This window comes from Dendrobates tinctorius, unplaced genomic scaffold (assembly GCF_039654945.1).
Source record: "Dendrobates tinctorius isolate UK_male_01 unplaced genomic scaffold, ASM3965494v1 ptg000062l, whole genome shotgun sequence".
NCBI lineage: Eukaryota > Metazoa > Chordata > Amphibia > Anura > Dendrobatidae > Dendrobates > Dendrobates tinctorius.
The window spans coordinates 10,982,523-11,001,780 of NW_027361730.1; the positions used below are offsets into that span (position 1 = coordinate 10,982,523).

The 19,258-nt window shown below is 45.3% G+C and overlaps 1 protein-coding gene across 1 annotated transcript in view; it reads left to right on the forward strand.

The window, feature by feature from the left end:
• The window catches only part of PAX4 (paired box 4), a 208,993-nt gene that overhangs the window by 41,022 nt on the left and 148,713 nt on the right, over window positions 1-19,258 (forward strand). The window lies entirely within an intron of this gene.

A 19,258-nucleotide genomic window follows, 5' to 3' on the forward strand; every position in this document is an offset into this window, starting at 1 on the left:
TTCAACTTTTGTTCTTCCCACAATCTCTCTTCAGGTGGTCGGGCTGGCTTCCAGACAGATCCGGTGGCAGGGTATTCCATTTCCATGTCTTCTATCAACTCCCTCTTCTTTCTTCGGGCTTCGGACTTCTCAAAGTCTCGTTCTCCTTCGGCTTGGGTAGCTTCTTTGGTTGCCTGTTCTCTTGTTTGTGCTCTGGTAAGCACAGGCATCACAGGTGTATCAGTGCCTTCCCAACAGGGTTTTTCTGGTGCTGTTTCTTCTTCTTCCCACTTTGCTGAGACATTCTTTATGGCAGCAGCTTTGGCAGCTTGATCTGCTAAATGGTTTCCTCTAGTCTCCTTCGAATTGACTTTCCCGTGAGCTTTGACCTTGATCACCGCAATTTGTACAGGTAGCTCCAATGCCTTCATCAGGGCTTTAATCCTTAGTGCATGTTTAACAGGGTTTCCTGTAGCCGTAATGAACCCTCGGGACTTCCACAGGAATCCAAAATCGTGACAGATTCCATAGCCGTATCTTGAGTCAGTGTAGACATTGGCCGTCTTCCCTTCTGCTAGATAACATGCTTGTTGTAGGGCCACAAGTTCGGCTTCTTGAGCCGAAAGGTGAGGTGGCAAGGCTTCAGCCAGAAGGACTTCTGTTTCAGTGGTGACCGCATATCCAGTGTGGAACTTGCCATAAGAGTCTGCAAATCGAGATCCATCAGTCCATAGTTGCAAATCAGGGTTGAGAAGTTCTTGAGTTACCACATTTTGTGGTGCAGAGGCTTCTTGTTCCAGTGCTTTTACACAGTCATGCGGGTCATCAGGTGACCTCCCGTCTGGTAAGTCCTTATACCCGTCAGGGAACTCCCCCCTAGAATGTGGAAGCAAAGTGGCTGGGTTGATGGTAGTACATTTCTGGAAGGTGATGTTGGAGGGCAGAAGTAGAGAGCACTGAAGTCTGAGATGTCTTTGGCTCGTTAGATGCTTAGGAGATGTTTGTTGGAGGACAGCAGAGAGATCATGTCCAGCTTGAATGACCAAGTCATGACCAAGTGCTATGTCAGCAGACTTATCCAGAAGAACATGGGCTGCATGCACAGCCTTGAGGCAGGAAGGAGCAGTTCTGGCAACAGGGTCTAGCCTGGCTGAGTAGTAGGCCAGAGGACGGAAACGATCAGCATGTTTCTGTGCCAGCACACCAGAGGCATGTCCTTCAGATTCTGAAACAAAGAGATGAAACGGCTGAGTGTAGTCAGGGAGACCCAGAGCAGGGGCGCTGACAACAGCTTCCTTGAGAGCCAGGAAACAGTCCTTTTGCTGAGCATAGATATACGGATTTTCAGCATGATCCCAGTCCGGTCCTCCAGTCTTGAGGCAATCATACAAAGGTTGCATGAGTCTTGAAGCATCCGGAATCCACTGTCTGCAGTAGGTAATGAGTCCTAAGAAAGACTGCATAGCAGAGTATGTCTTTGGATAAGGGATATCCTCGATTGCATGTTTTCTGTCCTCGGTGAGGTGTCTCGAGCCTTGAGAGATGCAGTGTCCGAGGAAGACGACTTTCTCTTTGCACCACTGGACCTTGGCCTTTGAGACTTTGCAGTTGGCAGAATGAAGAAAAAGGAGCAAGGACTCAGAAGCAGCAAACAGATTCTCTTCAGTTCCACAGAGGAGTAGGTCATCAACATACTGGAGAAGCGTGACATGAAGATTCTGTAACACCCACGGATCCAGGGTCATCTTCATAGCATGAGTGAACTGGTTAGGGGAGTTCTGGGCACCCTGTGGTGTCCTGGTCCAGGTCAGCTGAGATCCTTGAAACGTGAAGGCAAATAAAAACTGTGAGTCTTCATGAAGCGGGACACTGAAGAAAGCATTAGCCAGGTCAATAACGGTGAAGAGTGTTGCTGAAGTAGGCACTTGAGAAAGCAAGGTGTTTGGGTTGGGTACCACAGGAGTTTCCAAGATGGTGGCTGAATTGACTGCTCTGAGGTCCTGTACAAGTCTGTACTTCGGAGGGTCTCCAGGAGCTGTCTTCTTCTTCACTGGAAACAGGGGTGTGTTACAGGGTGAAACACATCTGATTAGCACTCCAGAATGTAAGAGGGAGGTAATCTGAACTCCAAGGCTCCGCTATTGGGCAGCCTTAAGCGGATACTGAGGTAGTCTGGGGTATGGGTGCCCAGGTTTGAGGTGGACTTTTACTGGAGGCACTTTGAGCAGACCCACATCCTCAGGTCCAGTTGACCACAGAGTGGTAGGTAGATTGGGCAAATCCGGGGAAGGTGTCGTTTGCAGAGTCATCATCATCAGAGGGAAAGCCTTAAGGACACAATGATCTTCAGTGCCTTGTTGTGAGGCAGGATCTTGTAATTGCAATTCCATCCCTTGATCACCGAAGATGATGGTAGCGTGAAGCCTTTGAAGGAGGTCAGCTCCTAGAAGGTTGACGGGGCAGGTTTCAGACACCAGAAATTTGGCAAAGACACCAGAGAATGGGCCAGCTGGGACGGGAACAGTGAGTGGTGATGAGGTTTGTTGACCTTCAACTCCAATACATGTGAGGAAATCTGAAGACAGGGAGATTGTAGGAGGCAGCTGAGATGAAGAGATAACAGAGGTGGCCGCCCCAGTGTCCACTAAGAACTTGAGAGGTTGATTGTCCACTTCCAGGGTCACTGTACCACAAGACGAGGAAGTACAGGTGGCGGGAAAAGTGGGCACCGGTTGGCCTGAACTTCATGAGTGTGGAGGAGGAAGAGGTCTCTGAGGGTGCCCCCTGCGAAGAACAACTTCTTCTCATATGACCAGGGCTGGCACACTCCCAACACAGAGGTCTCCCTTGGTCATCACGAACTGGTCTGTCCCTGTAGTTTTGGCCCTGGGACCCTCTCGGCCTCAAGCGTGGTGATCCATACCGATCCTGAGCCTGATACACCATAACAGGTACTTCTGAGGCTTCTGCCTTATACATGGCTGGTTTCTTCTTGCCTTTGTCCTTCTGTGCTTCCTTCTCTGCTTCCTTTTCTGCTTCTTTTTCTTCCCTTTGAAGCATTTTCTGATAACTCTTCACAACAGTGAGGGCCTGTTTTAGGGGACCATCAGGTAATTCGGGACGAAGCTTCATGACCTTATCCTTCAGTGGATCTTCCAGACCATCAATAAAAGCACGGACCAACAAGGCTGCCTGCGTCTTCACATGAGTTGAATAACCCAAGTCTTCAAACTGCATAGTTAGTCTGGCAGCGTATTTCTCCACAGCTTCACCAGATTCTTGTTGTATATCCTGTATTGATCCTGCTTCGTCACAGAGACGATCCTGGGCCCACTTTGTGAGTTGAGCGATAAACTCCTTTCCAGAATTGAACTTGTTGAGAGGTCCTGCTTTAGTGGGGTCCAATTCCTTCATGATGGTGGGGAGAAAATATTCGGAGGCTTTGATTGAGGTGATGCCTGATAGATCAGACCATGTAGCCCCGTAGATGCTCCTAGTCTGTTCCAGTTTCCTTACATACTGCATGGGAAATTTGTCCGGGTCAGGTAACTTGTTAACAATAGCATCAATTTGTACCGGAGTGAAGGGTTTGTATTTCAGCTTCAGCCCTTCTTCTTCTTCGTCATGTGTCACTGCCTCATCCTTCGGGGCAGTTGGGGGTGCTGTGGGTATTACCTCATCCAGGGGCTTTATACCTGTGTGCATCAGTGGTATCATGTATTCAGCTACCAAGGGCATGATGCCCTCTAATCCGGATTCATGGTAACAGACGATCCTAACTTCTTGTAAATCGAGATCTGGGGTTGATTGGAGACAATTCTTGATGACTTCAACGTGTTCCTTCATACAGGGGCCCAGTGGGTATCCAAAGAGTCCTGAAGATATCAATGGTATAGCCAAGGTTCTACGAGGAAGTGTATCTCTCCCTAGCCGTCCTGCAAAGATAAGCACTGTCTGTAAGGCGGTCTGCAATATTGTACGGCAATGCTCGGGTGTCCTGTAATCATATATAGGGCCTGCAGTGTGTAACACTATATCACAGGGCAAATTCCCTCCCTGGGTGGACATAGCGTCTCCTGGATGCAAGGGGCCATGATTGGTAAGGTAGGCCTGACACTCTTGGGTTATGGCTGGGCCTCCCTTTTTAGCTATCTGTTGGGCCAAACCACCTCTATGCGACAGGGTAGAGTTAGCTGGGTTCACTATGGCTCCTACCTGGTGGGTAACTATGTCCCCATACCCCACTGAGAAAAGAACCTGGGAGCCCTGAGGTGTGATGTAATAGCGTGAATGACAGGGGAACCAGATTTCAGGGTCATGGGGCAACCTAGAGGATTTGTTGAGAGGGGTAGGTAGTGGGCTCCTTCCGGGCCGGGGGGATTCGAACGGACCTAATAGCAGTGGCGGGGCAGGGGGAATTGTAGCAACCTGATTGTCAGAATCTTCTGATCCCTCATCATCTCCGATAGCTTGGCGCCTCATACGCATTACGGACCGGAAAGCCGTACTGCCGGTCAGGGCATCAAGAGTGAAGGGACCTTGACCAGGTGTATTTACAAATATCACAGTGGGTTGCACCGGGAGACTAGGCCCAGAGGCCGGAACAGAAACAGGAACATTAGAGGTGGGAACAGCATCGGTCGGTGCCGGAGGTTTCTCAGGACGTGGTGGTCCCTGATAGTACTCGCCGGAAAGTGTTACCAGCGGACATAGTGGCTGGGGAGGAATTCCGGGTGCACCAAGATGGCTGCCGGTGGAGGCGTGGCATGCCCCACTTCCGTCCATGGTCTGGGCGGAACCCCAAGGACGGCCCGCCCCACACACACGGCAGGTTTCCACCCAGGTTGGATTCTGCACGCCACAAACAGGACACACCCACGCTTCTGGAGAGCTCGTCTTGTCGCCATTATAGGGCGGTGGTTGGGACTGCATTTTCATCATCAGTGGCACGGCGGCCATTTTACAATCTATAAGATCACAGTTCAAAGGCATTTTATAACCAAACACAGGTTCCGCATTGTCTGATCCTCCTTCCCCATCAATCTCTTTCCATCCTTCATTCTTCAAGCCTCGCGCAACTCGCAGATGAGCTTGTGCTTGTTCTAACAATCCTTTATCTTTCAACATGCCTCGTTTGTTCTCTATGAGATTATGCCACATAGCCGGCTGTAATCTCCCTGACGAGGGCAATCCTACATGCTTATACAATCTCTCAACATTCTTGACTGCCTTCTTGCCTTCCCGTGACGCTACTATTGCCTTGACCTCCACAGCATCCTCATCTAACTTGTGGGGCACAGACTTCTTCTGCTTTAAGATACGCAGCATGACTCTTACAGAATACTATGGTTCTCTGCAGAAAAACCACTGGTAGCGATATCAACACTGATGTTCCACAGTACGGAGCCTCACGTTCGACGTACTAGGAAAAGAGCCTCGCGCTCAATATTTCCTTTCCCTAACCTTGAACAGCAGTGATTAACAGATTATCCTGCCACGATATTCCAACAGTCGGGAGGCGGTCTCCTAGTGAGAGCCCTCCACAGAAATACAGGTGGTCCCTTCTCGGGACGTCTTAATTACCTAGCTGGTACAATATCACAGAGGCTGCGTCTCCTATCCCTTCCTCTAAGTTGCCCCACAATCTGCAACTAGCTCAATTTATCACTCCACTTCACTACTAGACAATAGTCACGGGTAGGGTGGTTGAATGGAGTACAGTGACCGGTGGAGGAGGTGTGGTGTACACGAGGACGCGCAGAATGCGACGTCTCTCAGTTGCTGGTTCAGAGCGTGGCACAGGATCGCACTCAGTCTCACCACTCGACCGGTCACCCCTCAGACCCAAGGAGACCACAGACAAACCAATAACGGCTGAGACACTAGCAAGTGTGACACATACAGTGTATATGATCTCACTTACCGTGTTTTGGAGGGTGATCAGTCCTCGAGGTCAGCCACTACAGGTATCATCCACAGACATCCAGGCATGGGTCCAGAGGAGCCTCGGATCACTGTCCACGCCCCCCGTTGGGCTCCAAATTGGCGGGGTCGTAAACGACAATAAATCCTCATTCACCAGTCATTCCAAATCATTGTGCGAGCGCAAAACATCTGGTACCAATTAAGAATGACTCAGACACGCAGCTGATTCAGTCTTAGCTAATGTCCCGCATCCACACCTGTCAGGAGCAGTACAACAACTGGCTTTATTTACAAATACACAATACTATATTGAGTGTTAGGGGAAGGCGTGCATTAGGCGGGGTTTATGCAGTATACATCTAGTGTCCAGTCTCTCTCTGATTCGTCAAAACGTCTCCCGATGGTTACTTCTTCTTCACATTCCTGAGTTATCTTTTTTTAGGAGAAATGAAACTTAACTTAACTCTTTAGACACTGAATTTAAGTGAAAGTGAACACTGGCAGCCATCTTTAATACAGTTACATTTGCATTAGCAAGCAATTAGGAAAAACTTATTGTTTCACAGTATAAAAGTATAAAAGTTATATAAGAAAATATATTTTCACCTTGACAGCCTGATAAACAGACTCACATTGGTCATGTTCGGGCAGTTCTCCAAAGGCTCAGGGAGAACTGTCTGTTTGCTAAACTTGAAAAATGTTTATTTTTTGTTCAGGAACTGTCCTTTCTGGGGTTCATCGTGTCTGCTGAAGGGTATCGCATGGATCCTAATAAGGTGCAGGCCATTCTCGAGTGGGTTCAACCGTGTGATTTGAAGGGTCTGCAACGTTTCCTAGGGTTCGCTAATTATTATCGGAAATTTATAGGGGGGTTCTCACAGGTGGTTAAACCCCTCACAGACATGACTCAAAAGGGGGCCGATATCAAGAATTGGTCAACCGCAGCGGTAGCGGCATTTCAGTTTTTGAAAAAATGTTTCATGTCGGCCCCGGTTCTTATCCAACCGGACCCCTCTGAACCATTTATTGTTGAGGTAGACGCCTCAGAGGTGGGGGTAGGGGCGGTATTGTCCCAGGGACCCGCCACTTTGACCAATTTAAGACCTTGCGCCTTTTTCTCAAAGAAGTTCTCCCCTGCGGAGAGAAACTATGATGTGGGGAATCGGGAACTTCTGGCCGTAAAATTGGCTTTTGCAGAATGGAGGCATTTTTTGGAGGGGGCTGTTCATCCTATAACTGTAATCACGGACCACAAAAACCTAGCTTACATTGAGTCAGCTAAAAGGTTGACTCCCAGACAGGCTAGATGGTCACTTTTTTTTTCCCGATTCAACTTCTCGATCACTTTTCGACCAGGATCCAAGAATATCAGAGCGGATGCATTGTCACGCAGTCTTGATCCGGTGTCCCCCCCGGAACCTCCATCCTCCATTCTTCAGCCTGGGGTGGTAGTGGCAGAGGTTTCTAATGTGTTGGAACGGGAGATTCGAGAAGCCCAGGCTCTTGCACCTCCAGCTAAGCCGTTGGATAAACTTTTTGTGCCAGCTCAGTTTCGTCTCAAGGTCCTCCAGGAGTTCCATGACTCAGTTCTGGGTGGACATCCAGGGATCTCAGCGACCCGGAAGGCCATTGCTAGAATATTCTGGTGGTCTTCTTTAGCCTCTGATGTTGGGGAGTATGTGTCTGCGTGTGAGGTTTGTGCCCGTGCGAAAACTCCCCATAACCGGCCGGCCGGGGAATTGGTACCACTGCCAATTCCTGAGAGACCATGGACTCATCTGTCCATGGATTTCATCACCAACCTTCCCCCTTCCAAGGGTAATACCGTGGTCTGGGTCGTAGTGGACAGGTTTAGTAAGCAGGCACATTTTGTACCTTTGGCAGCTCTACCTAATGCGGAAACATTGTCCAGATTGTTTGTGGAGCATGTGGTGCGGTTGCATGGGGTACCCCTGAATGTGGTGTCTGATAGGGGAGTGCAATTTGTGTCCAGATTTTGGAGAGCTTTTTGTAGGAGGTTGGGTATTGGTCTGTCCTTTTCATCCGCCTACCATCCAGAGACTAATGGGCAGACTGAGCGGACCAATCAGTCTCTGGAGCAAATTCTGCGTTGTTTGACCTCAGCCCGACAGGATGATTGGTGTTCTGTGTTACCATTGGCTGAGTTTGCATTTAACAACCGCACTAACCAGTCTACGGGTACATCTCCTTTTTTTTGCAATTATGGGTTTCATCCTCATTTTGGAGAATTTTCCCGCTTGAATTCTGGTTGTCCTGGGGCGGACGAGACGATCCAGCGGATGGGGGAGGTATGGCGGGAGGTCCAGAATAACATTACGAAGGCCCAGGACAAATTTAAATTTTTTGCGGACAAAAAACGATCCGTGGGTCCAGTGTTTCAGGTCGGAGATAAGGTATGGTTATCCACCAAAAATATAAGGCTCAAGGTCCCCTCTGCGAAGTTTGGACCCAAGTTTATAGGTCCCTATGTAATTACCGAAGCAGTTAACCCGGTGGCTTTTCGGTTGAGTCTTCCGCCATCTCTAAGGATTCCTAATGTTTTCCATAAGGCCCTTTTGAAACCTGTGAGGTCCAGTGGGGAGGGATCATCATCTTCCCCGACACCGGTTCTGGTAGATGGGCAGGCTGAGTACGAGGTGGAACGAATTGTCGATTCCAGGTTGGTCCGTCGCGCCCTTCAGTATCTGATACATTGGAAGGGCCTGAGGAACGCTCGTGGGTTCCTGCTCGATCAGTTCATGCGGATCGGTTGATCCGAGCCTTTCACGCCAAGTACCCTGAGAGACCTGGGGGTCCGGTGGCCCCCCATTGAGAGGAGGGTACTGTCATGATCCAGGACGGGATTTCGCTTTGACCCGTCCTGGTTAGACTATGGGTTAATTGTGCTGCCTCTCTCTGGCAGCAGGAGGCTATTTAGTGCTCACTGGACCTGGGTCCGGTGTCAGTTATACTCCTGCCCTCGGCTGAGTTAAGTGACCTCTTGTATACGTGTGCCTTGTGCCTGATATCTTGCTTGCTTGTTCGGTTGTGATCTGGTTCTGTCCCTGTTACGAGTTCTGCCTGACCCTCTTGTACTGCGCTACCTCTCGTGTATGACTCTCTGCTTGTGACCCGACTCCTCTTTGCTCGTCCCCTTGGTACCACGTCGCCCTCTTGTGTATGACCTTTGGCTCTGTCTGACTACCCGTCTGTTTGTCGCTCCTGTGCCTCGTTTTCCCGTACTGCTGTGACCTCTGTTTTGCCTGACTCTGAGTTGTTGTATGGTGTCCTGTCCTATCTGAATACAGGACGCTAAGCCCCGCCCCCTTGCAGTCACATGACCATAGGTCCCGTGCAGACTATTCAGTTTCAGTGTCCGCAGGTCCTATGCATCTTTACTTTCCAGCACTGACTGGACCCTGACACTATTAGCCTGAAGCACGCCTGGTCACCTCTGCTGCCCTGCTCCCCAGGTAACTCTTAGCACTGCTTCTGTACTCAGGACACGCGCACTGGCTCTATGAGCAAGTGCAGTGCGGTGTCTCTGACATTGGCTCCCTTTCAGTCACTGTACTGTGGGGCATTCAAATTGGAAAGGAAGACTGGAGGAAGGAGAATTCATTAAAAAGATGTAACGAAAAGAGAGAAAATGGACTTTTGATTTGAATACTTTAAAACTGAATGGCCTCGACCGTGAGGTTGAACTATGGAATTTCAATAAATCACTCTAACAAATCGCATCTATTATCAACATATGAATATCTATTGACTAATGTGTGTGCATGTAGCAAGATGGGGCAATTAAATCCAGTATTATAAATAGCATGAACCTTTCAGTGTGAGCCATCTCTGAGGAAGTAAGCTGCCAGCTTTTGAAACGTGTTGGAATTTGGGTTCAGCTTGAACTACAGAGATGTCACACAGGACCATCTGAGCATACTGCAAGGGAAGAGGCATGCTAACCTTTGACCGCATGAGCTCACAGCACAACGGGCCAGGGCAGCGCTTTTTTGGATTATGACTAGCTCTGCACGCTATTGCAAATGGGTATTACAGCACTCATATTCACTCTCCTTACTAAGCATGAGAAGAATCCTGAGGAACCGACTGAAGCCCCACTGTCCACTTATCTTCAGAGCACTAGAGGTGGTGATTTCTCCTTCAATGGAAGTCTTCAAACAACGGCTGGACAGACATCTGTCAGGGATGATTTAGTGAATCCTGCTTTGAGCAGAGGGTTGACCAGATGACCCAGGAGGTCCCTTCCAACTCTACCATTCTATGATTCTATGACTTTGTATGAACCGATGGAACACACGCTGTTTACTCATTACCAGGTTAGAGGAACTAACATCATTTGTCATTGTATGCAATTTAACATACAGCAGTAACCATTACACTGTATAGCAGTACCCGGATGGTGTCGATGATGATTGAATATATTGACACTGATCAGACCTCAGGATTGTACATATTTATATCTACTTCCAACCACAGGAACATTTCTGTGTACCGTGCAGTGAACATCCCACCGTGCCAGCCCTCCATTTGACAGGACTGTGACTGTCTTTTAGATATTGTTGGTGGGTCTATATTGTATTGTAATAGTATATTGTACGACAGAAGTACAACATATATACACTATACACTATATGTTCCCATTGTCTTCCCTTATTTATTACACGTGCCACACGATATCCTTTGATCAATATTTATTTATACTCTATCTATATACTGTGCTCCTTCCACAGCGCCGTTTGAAATATATGTTTAATTTATACTATCCTTGTTGTGGCAATAAGTGGTAGTTACTAACCAAACTTGGCAGCTGGATTGGGACATAGTGCTCCCCTTTTTTTCTTTTTTAATTTACTATTTCTTCTCTGAAGTTCCTCCAGTTTGTTGATGTCTTTTTTTTTTTAATGTGGCGCCCAGAGCTGGACACAGTATTCCAGATGAGGTCTGACGAAAGAGGAGTAGAGGGGAATAATTACTTCAAGTGATATAGACTCTATGCTTCTGTTACTGCAACCCAGAATTGTATTTGCCTTTTTTGCTGCTGCATCACACTGTTGACTCATGTTCAGTCTTTGATCTGTTAGTATACCCAAGTCTTTTTCACATGTGCTGTTGCTTAGCCCTATTCCTCCCATTCTGTATATGCTTTTTTCATTTTTCTTTCCCAGATGTAGGACTTGCATGTATCCCTGTTAAAAACCATTCTGTTAGTTGCTACCCACAGTTCCAGTTTGTACAGATCATTTTGAATCCTCTCTTCTCTTGTATTCTCTGGTATATTTCTTGATGTTCTGTATCAATATGTTTTAGTCTATCTGAAAGACATCCCAATTTTCTCCAGAGACCCGGACTCTCATAGTCTTCATGTCCTTAAAGAGATTGTGACAAAACAATCTATGTGCCAAGCTGAATATATGCCTCTATAAAAGTCATAAACACAACAGCCATTTTTCAATTAAATTATCCGTTCTGGAGTTTTGTGTATGGAGATCGTCTCGTGAGCATACTCAGTAGAGCGACGGAGGGACTTAGCCATTGCCATTGCTGACCCAAAGGTGGCAGCAATAGCTAGACCCACAGAGCAGGTCTGGGCAGGGCGTCTGGGATGCCGGAATTGCTGAGCAATCTCCTCTGCGGTCGAGAAACAATGCGAGACCGCAGAATGTGAGGCTCTGGATGCCTGCTGAACCGCTGCAGGAACTCGATGCCTAAGACTATTAATATCAGCCCACAGCTGTCTTCATAACCATTGCTGCTTATTAAATATAGCAGACCCTGCATAATTTTTTGGTCCGTTTCCCCCATTTTAATAACCAGGAAAAGATAAATATACAGCTGTGAGCTGATATTAATAGCCAGGGAAGCTTTATGAGTACTATCTTATTCCCAGAATATTAACATCAGTCCCCGGTTGTCGGCTTTTCCTCTGCTGATTGTGAAATTTACGGGGGACCCCCATGCATTTTTTTTATTACTTTTTTAATTGTCAACAAGAACAGTAAGGTCACCTGAGTTCATAGCTGCTGTTTCTCTAGCTTTGCAAGTGCCAGCACCAGAATGATGAATGCCTGTGAGTCAAACAGACCAGCACTCAAGCTACTGTGAGAACTGGTGATTTGAACTCAGGTAACCTTTCGTTACCAGAGTTCACAGCCACCATGCCTTTTGGCAGCTACGAGGCCCAGAAACCTCATATGAAAGATTTCCAGATGGACTGAATAAGAAAAATGAAATTATGTTCCACTATTGATCAAAGTTTATTTCTTACTTATGTAATAATTGTTATTTAATTTTGTTGTTTTTTTCTTTGTATTATGTTTCATTGTATTTAATTTAATCTGATATATATGTGGTCATATTAGGACCTTTGGATCACATGTTAAATTTGTGCAATCTCATTGGTGTTTGATACCCATTTAATGCTGGGGGTTCATGTGGTATCTAGCTTTGATAAAGACCGCAGCCGTGGTCGAAACGCGTCGCTTGTCCTCCAGTGCTTTGCGATGTCCAAGGAGCTGTTCATGTTTTTAATTATAATGGATTAAAACAAGATATTTTTATACTTCATGGAGCTGGAACATTTCTTTGAATTTTTTGCGTGATCACGTCACATCAGGACGGATTTCCGGGCACCTACTTCTAAATGGTGACCTGGCTTTTTTCATTTTTTTGTGAATATCTTAGGGTGTTGATTGCCCACTTGATGGCCAAGTACTCTTTTTCTACGAAGGCATTGTTCTTTTCACAGGAGGAGAGCTTCCTACTCAGGTATAGGACTGGATGTTCATCCTCATCTATCTCCTGGGACAACACAGCTCCCACCGCCACGTCCTTAGTGAAATCGGGTGTGACAAAGACCGGCTGTAATCACAGGGCGAGCTTCAACTCCTGGCATGCTATCTCAGCTTCAGAGGACCATTTGGCCATCAGCCTCTTTGTGCCCTTGAGAAAATCTGTCATGATGCGGCTATCATGGTGAAATTTGGGATAAATCGCAGATAGTATCCCACAATTCCTAGAAACGATCTAATCAGCTTTTTGGAGAATGGTTGTGGCCACTTTTGGATTAGCACCACCTTCTCTACTTGTGGCTTTATCTCGCCCCTCTCGATGATATAGCCTAAGTATTTTGTCTCTTCTTCCCACATGGTGCACTTTTTTGGGTTTATGGTAAACCCTGCCTTCCTCAGTGCATCCAGGACCGACGGGAACTTCTGCAGGTGAATTCCCTAGTCCGGGCTGAATATCACAATATCATCCAGATAAGCTGCGGTGTACTTTTTATGAGGGGCTAGGATCCGGTCCATGGCTCTCTGGAAGGTAGCTGGGGCTCCCTGAAGACTGAACAGCATCCTGGTATACTGAAAGAAGCCGTCAGGTCTAGAGGAGGCTGTCTTCTACTTGGCACTTTGAAACAGGAGAATTTGCCAGTACCCTTTCATTAGGTCTGGAATGGTAATACATCTGGCTGACCCTAGCCTCTCAGTGAGCTCATTGACCCAGGGCATCGGATATACGTCAAACTTGGACACCTCGTTTAGCCTCTTGTAGTCATTACAGAACCTTGACTCTCCGTGTGGCTTCGGTACAAGAACAATAGGCCTGGACCAGCCGCTCTTTGACTCCTCAATGACGCTCAGGCCCAACATGCTTCCTGAGTCCAAGTGTACTGACACCAGCACCCCATTAAATTGTCACAGGACTTGCCTATGGCCCCTCACTGATAGTCCACACTGCAGGTGGGATCGGCATAGTGCAAGCAGCGCTGCCCTTGACTGCAGTCTATCTCCTCGGAAGACAAAGGACAACGGGCAGCTATATGTCCGAGACCGCGATATCATCAGCAAAGCAAGTCTTTACCAACAGCCCTGGACAACCCTAGAGCAAATCAATATTCTGCTGGTGCTGCAATTGCATCTGTTGTATAAGCAGCTTACTTGTCTCCTGTTGCGCCATCTGTTGCTGCTGTAATTGCTGCTTATGCTGTTGGTGCTGTTGCTGCTGCGCTTGTGCCATATGTTTGAGCAGGTCCTCCATTTTGCCTGACATCGTACGCTGTCTGGTGGCCTCCTTCACCCAGGATATGCAGTACCTCTTATAGCTGTCACACGTGTTAGCTGGGAATGCTGCCTGCACTCATAAAGCCACCTGTGGCAGATTGGCTCACTCAGAGGTGCACAGAGGTAGGCATGGGAACACTATCTCTGTAAGAACTTCCTTTGGTTTATTGTAGGCAGCATAAACCATGGTGTAGTAAAACAAACATGCCCCCTGGGCAAAACAGGAAAACAAAACAAAATGGCAGCACAAGGCACACTCCTTCTGAGAGCGGGGTTCCTCACGCTCACTGTTAGCAGAACATATACAGTTCAGGTTGGTTCCAGTACAAACACTTCTTTGGAGTGTTTCCTCTCCAGACACTGAACCACTACTGCCTTTGGAGGCCATCTACTTAAGCCCCAGACCACACCCTGGGGTGGAGATAAGGTGGACATCCTCCCAGCCGCTCTATGGATGTCCACATAAAACCCAGCCCATTAAACAAATTAGGTGTTAACCCCTCACAGCACTTAATGTGCTGGAAGAATATCTGTGTCTTACATCACTGACGCCATTAAGTGCAGGGAAACATACGGTATCTCCCCTACAGCCCTTTCCCAGTGACTATGTCACATAATGTTATATGAATTATTAAAAATATTGCAATGTGTTTTGATTTGTGCATGAAGCATTGCTATATTTGTTGTTAAAGTCTAAGTTTAACTCATTTGCATGGTAGCTTAGTGGTTAGCAGGCAACCTTGCAGCACTGTGGTCCTGGTTTCAAATCCCACCAAGGACAACATCTGCAAGGAGTTTGTACATTCTCCTCATATTTGCGTGGGTTTCCTCCGGGTACTCCGGTTTCCTCCCACACTCCAAAGACATACTGATAGGGATTCTAGATTGTGAGCCCCAATGGGGACAGTGTCAATAATGTTTGTAAAGTGCTGTGGAATTAATGGCACTATACTCATATAAATGAGTAAAATAAGTAAATAAAAATTTGCTCCTGACATTTCTTATATAGACGTGTTCATGGTCTATTGAAATCCTGGACCATTTGTTCATGGTCTGTTGAAATCCTGTGTTAGTTTATCTTTGAATTGATTACTTAATCCCAATGAAATTGGAACTTGAGTGCATGGTTGTTCCATTAAGTATCAGCAGTAATCCTCCAAGACATTTTATCTGTCCTTATCTTGACCCTCCCCCATGGGCTCTACTTCATTATGCATCTGTGTCTTGTCCTGTTTCACCCTTCATCCATGGTTGCTGGTTTGGCAGTGTGGAGGACAGATCTGAAATGTACGGATGTCTTGTCCAGACCTGGTCGGCCTTTATCTGCGCTCGCCCTTCTGGCGCCATGGGAGTGTTTCAGAAATGCTTCAGGTACATTTGCATTTACTATAGTCTTGCTTTTAATACATTTAGGAGGCCGTAATGGCACAATGTATATAAAAATGTATAGTAGGACTGCCCTATCTGAGAATGCCGTGACGTGGCGGGGTAGCTCAAAGAATTGATTAATTGTTTGCCAAATGTCTCAGTTTAAAGTACAGTTAGAAACCAGTATGTGCATGTGCACTTTCTTGGCTTTTTTATTTTAAATAATGTTTGTAAAACACTGTGGAATTAAAGGTACTATACTCATATAAATGAGTAAAATAAATAAATAAAAATTTGCTCCTGACATCTCTCATGTAGACGTGTTCATGGTCTGCATGAGACCATGGTCTATTGAAATCCTGGACCATTTGTTCATGGTCTGTTGAAATCCTGTGTTAGTTTATCTTTGAATTGGTTACTTAATCCCAATGAAATTGGAACTTGAATGCATGGTTGTTCCATTAAGTATCAGCAGTAATCCTCCAAAATTGTATTTAGTTTTTTACAGGTCTGGAGGACTGGCAAAACCAATTAACATTGTCTTGTACAGATTGTCATAAGTTTTTGCAATAGATTACATTTTAATTTGGATGCTTTTTATATTTTTAGTGCGATATTGAGTGTTCAGCATAAAGGAGCCCACCACAACAGATTTGATAGAAAATCTTTTGTTTAATTTCAAAATCAACATTTTATATGGGATACCATACTACAAAATACTCCCACAAATGTGGTGGTTTGATTGCCAACAAGATTTGTTATTCTGCACATCTAAAAATGTAATTTTACTAACAAATTCATTCAAGAACATGTTTCAAAAATGTGTAAACCCCAATAAGAATCTTAGAAGCAAAGCTAAAGTTTAGACTATACATTTTTAATTAACAAGAATTCAACCACATATAAGTCTAATTATTTATTAAAATGATGTCTAGCATAAAGTTGACTATAAATGGATATTACTTAACCCCTTCCCCTTTAATGCTGTCAGCAATGCTACAACATGGAAGAGAAATGTCACAAGAATAGATAAAGCAAATATTTTCTATCCAGGCCGACCACAGAAGTGAGAACCTAAACAGGAGCGTCTTCTGAGAAGGGTTGAAGAAAATAATATAAAAAAATCAAAATATATTGCACCCATAAATAAATATTTTTCTGAAAAAAATATGTATGCACAATAAAGTACACATATTTGGTATTGCCTCATCTGGAATGACCTGACTTATTAAACTGTTAACCCCTTTAGTGAACACCATAAAAAAAAAATAAGGCAAGAAACAATACTTAATCATCATGCCACAAAACAAAAAGTGGAATAAAACACGATCAAAAAGACAAATATATAAGCATGGTACTGTTGAAAACATCACCTTGTCCCGCAAAAAACAAGCCATCAAACTTCTCCATCAGCAGAAAAATAAAAAAGTTATAGGTCTCAAAATAAAGCGATGCAAAAGTAATTATTTTTTCTATAAAATAGTTTTTATTGCGTAAAAGCGCCAAAATATATCTGTGGTATTGCTGTAATCGTACTGACTCGAAGAATAAAATACATGCGGAACGACATTAAAAAAACTAGAAAAAATTCTTAATTGCTGGTTTTTGTTCATTCTGCTTCCCAAAATTCGGACAAGAAAGAAATAAAAATATGTCATGTGTCTGAAAATGGTACCAATAAAAATGTCAACTCGTCGCGCACAAAGCAAGCCCTTACATGACTCTGTGGGCCAAAATATGGAAAAATTGTAGCTCTCAAAATATGGTGATGCAAAAACTAGCAATAAAAAGAGTTTTTTAGTGTGTAACAACAGTCAAACATAAGAACCCGATAGAAATCTGGTATCTCTGTAATTGCACTGACTTGAAGAATAAAGTCGCCTAATTACTTATAACACACGAAGAATGATGTAAGAAATAAATAAAACCAATTCTTCACCTGCTGTTGATTTGTTCATTCTGCCTCCCAAACATGACAGTAAAGCTCGGCGCACATTTATCCTGCACTCTGCACTGAGCACTTACATCGGGGTTTCTGTGTAAATCTCTGAAATACATGATTCCAACGGAAGCCCCATTGGAAAATTCCCTATAATGAGGAAGAGGAAGATGCTGTGGACATGATAGAAACTGTGATCAGGCCGTGTCCGTCTTTTTAGGATTGTATAAAAGTGCCATTGGCCACAGTTTTATGCGATTCTGAAAAGAAGGACAACACAGAAGCCAGACAAAGACCAGAGTAACTCTGCTGCCTCATTATAGTGAATGGATCCCTCGGGGGTTTCATCTGAATCACGTCACTTGGAGATTTAGATGGAAACCCCAAAGTGCTCAGCTTAGAGCGCTGGATAAATGTGATCTCAAACATTATGTAAAATGTTCCTAATAAAAGCTTCAATTCAATCCACAAAAAAGCAAGTCCCCACTCAGATCCTTTGTCTTTTAAAGGAAATATAGGGGCTTTCCATGTTACTGGTAGTACAAAGGATCTGGAAAAGCGAAATGGCTCGTCGCCCCTCAAAAGCAACTCAGCAAATTCTGCACTCCAAAATCCAATTGCCCCCTTCTTTCTGAGCCCCTTAGTGTACCTAAACCACATACAGTGGGGAAAAAAGTATTTAGTTAGCCACCAATTGTGCAAGTTCTCCCACTTAAAAAGATGAAAGAGGCCTGTAATTGACATCATAGGTAGACCACAACTATGAGAGTCAAAATGAGAAAATAAAACCAGAAAATCACCTTGTCTGATTTGGCAAGGTTTATTTTTCAAATTATGGTGCAAAATAAGTATTTGGTCATTAACAAAAGTTCATCTTAATATTTTGTTATATATCCTTTGGTGGCAATGACAGAGGTCAAACGTTTTCTGTAAGTCTTCACAAGCTTGGCAAACACTGTTGGTGGTATGCTAGCCCATTCCTCCATGCAGATCTCCTCTAGAGCAGTGATGTTTTGGGCCTGACGCTGGGCAACAAGGATTATCAAATCCCTCCAAAGGTTTTCTATGGAGTTGAGATCTGGAGACTGGCTAGGCCACTCCAGGACCATCATATGCTTCTTACAAAGCCACTCCTTCGTTGCCCTGGTGGTGTGCTTGGGATCATTATCATGCTGAAAGACCCATTCACATTTTATCTTCAATGCGATTGCTGATGGAAGAAGGTTTGCACTCAAAATCTCATGATACATGGCCCCATTCATTCTTTCATGTACACGGATCAGTCGTCCTGGTCCCTTTGCAGAGAAACAGCCCCAAAGCATGATATTGCCACCCCATGCTTCATAGTAGGTATGGTGTTCTATGAATGCAACTCAACATTCTGTCTCCTACAAACACAACGAGTTTTGTTTCTACCAAACAGTTCTACTTTGGTTTCATCAAACTATATGACATTCTCCCAATACTGTTCAGGATAATCCAAATGCTCTCTAGCAAACTTCAGATGGGCCCGGACATGTACTGGCTTAAGCAGGGGGACACATCTGGCACTACAGGATCTGAGTCTCTGGCGGCGTAGTGTTTTACTGATGTAGCCTTTGTTATGGTGGCCCCAGTTGTATGCAGGTCATTCACTAGGTCCCCCTGTGTGGTTTTGGGATTTTTGCTCACCGTTCTTGTGATCATTTTGACCCCACGGGTGAGATCTTGCATGGAGCGCCAGATCGAGGGAGATTATCAGTGTTCTTGTATGTCTTCCATTTTCTTATTATTGCTTCCACAGTTGATTTCATCACACAAAGCTGCTTGCTTATTGCAGATTCAGTCTTCCCAGTCTGGTGCAGGGCTACAATTTTGTTTCTGGTGTCCTTCGACAGCTCTTTGGTCTTCACTAGTGTTGAGCATTCCGATACCGCAAGTATCGGGTATCGGCCGATACTTGCTGTATCGGAATTCCGATACCGACTTC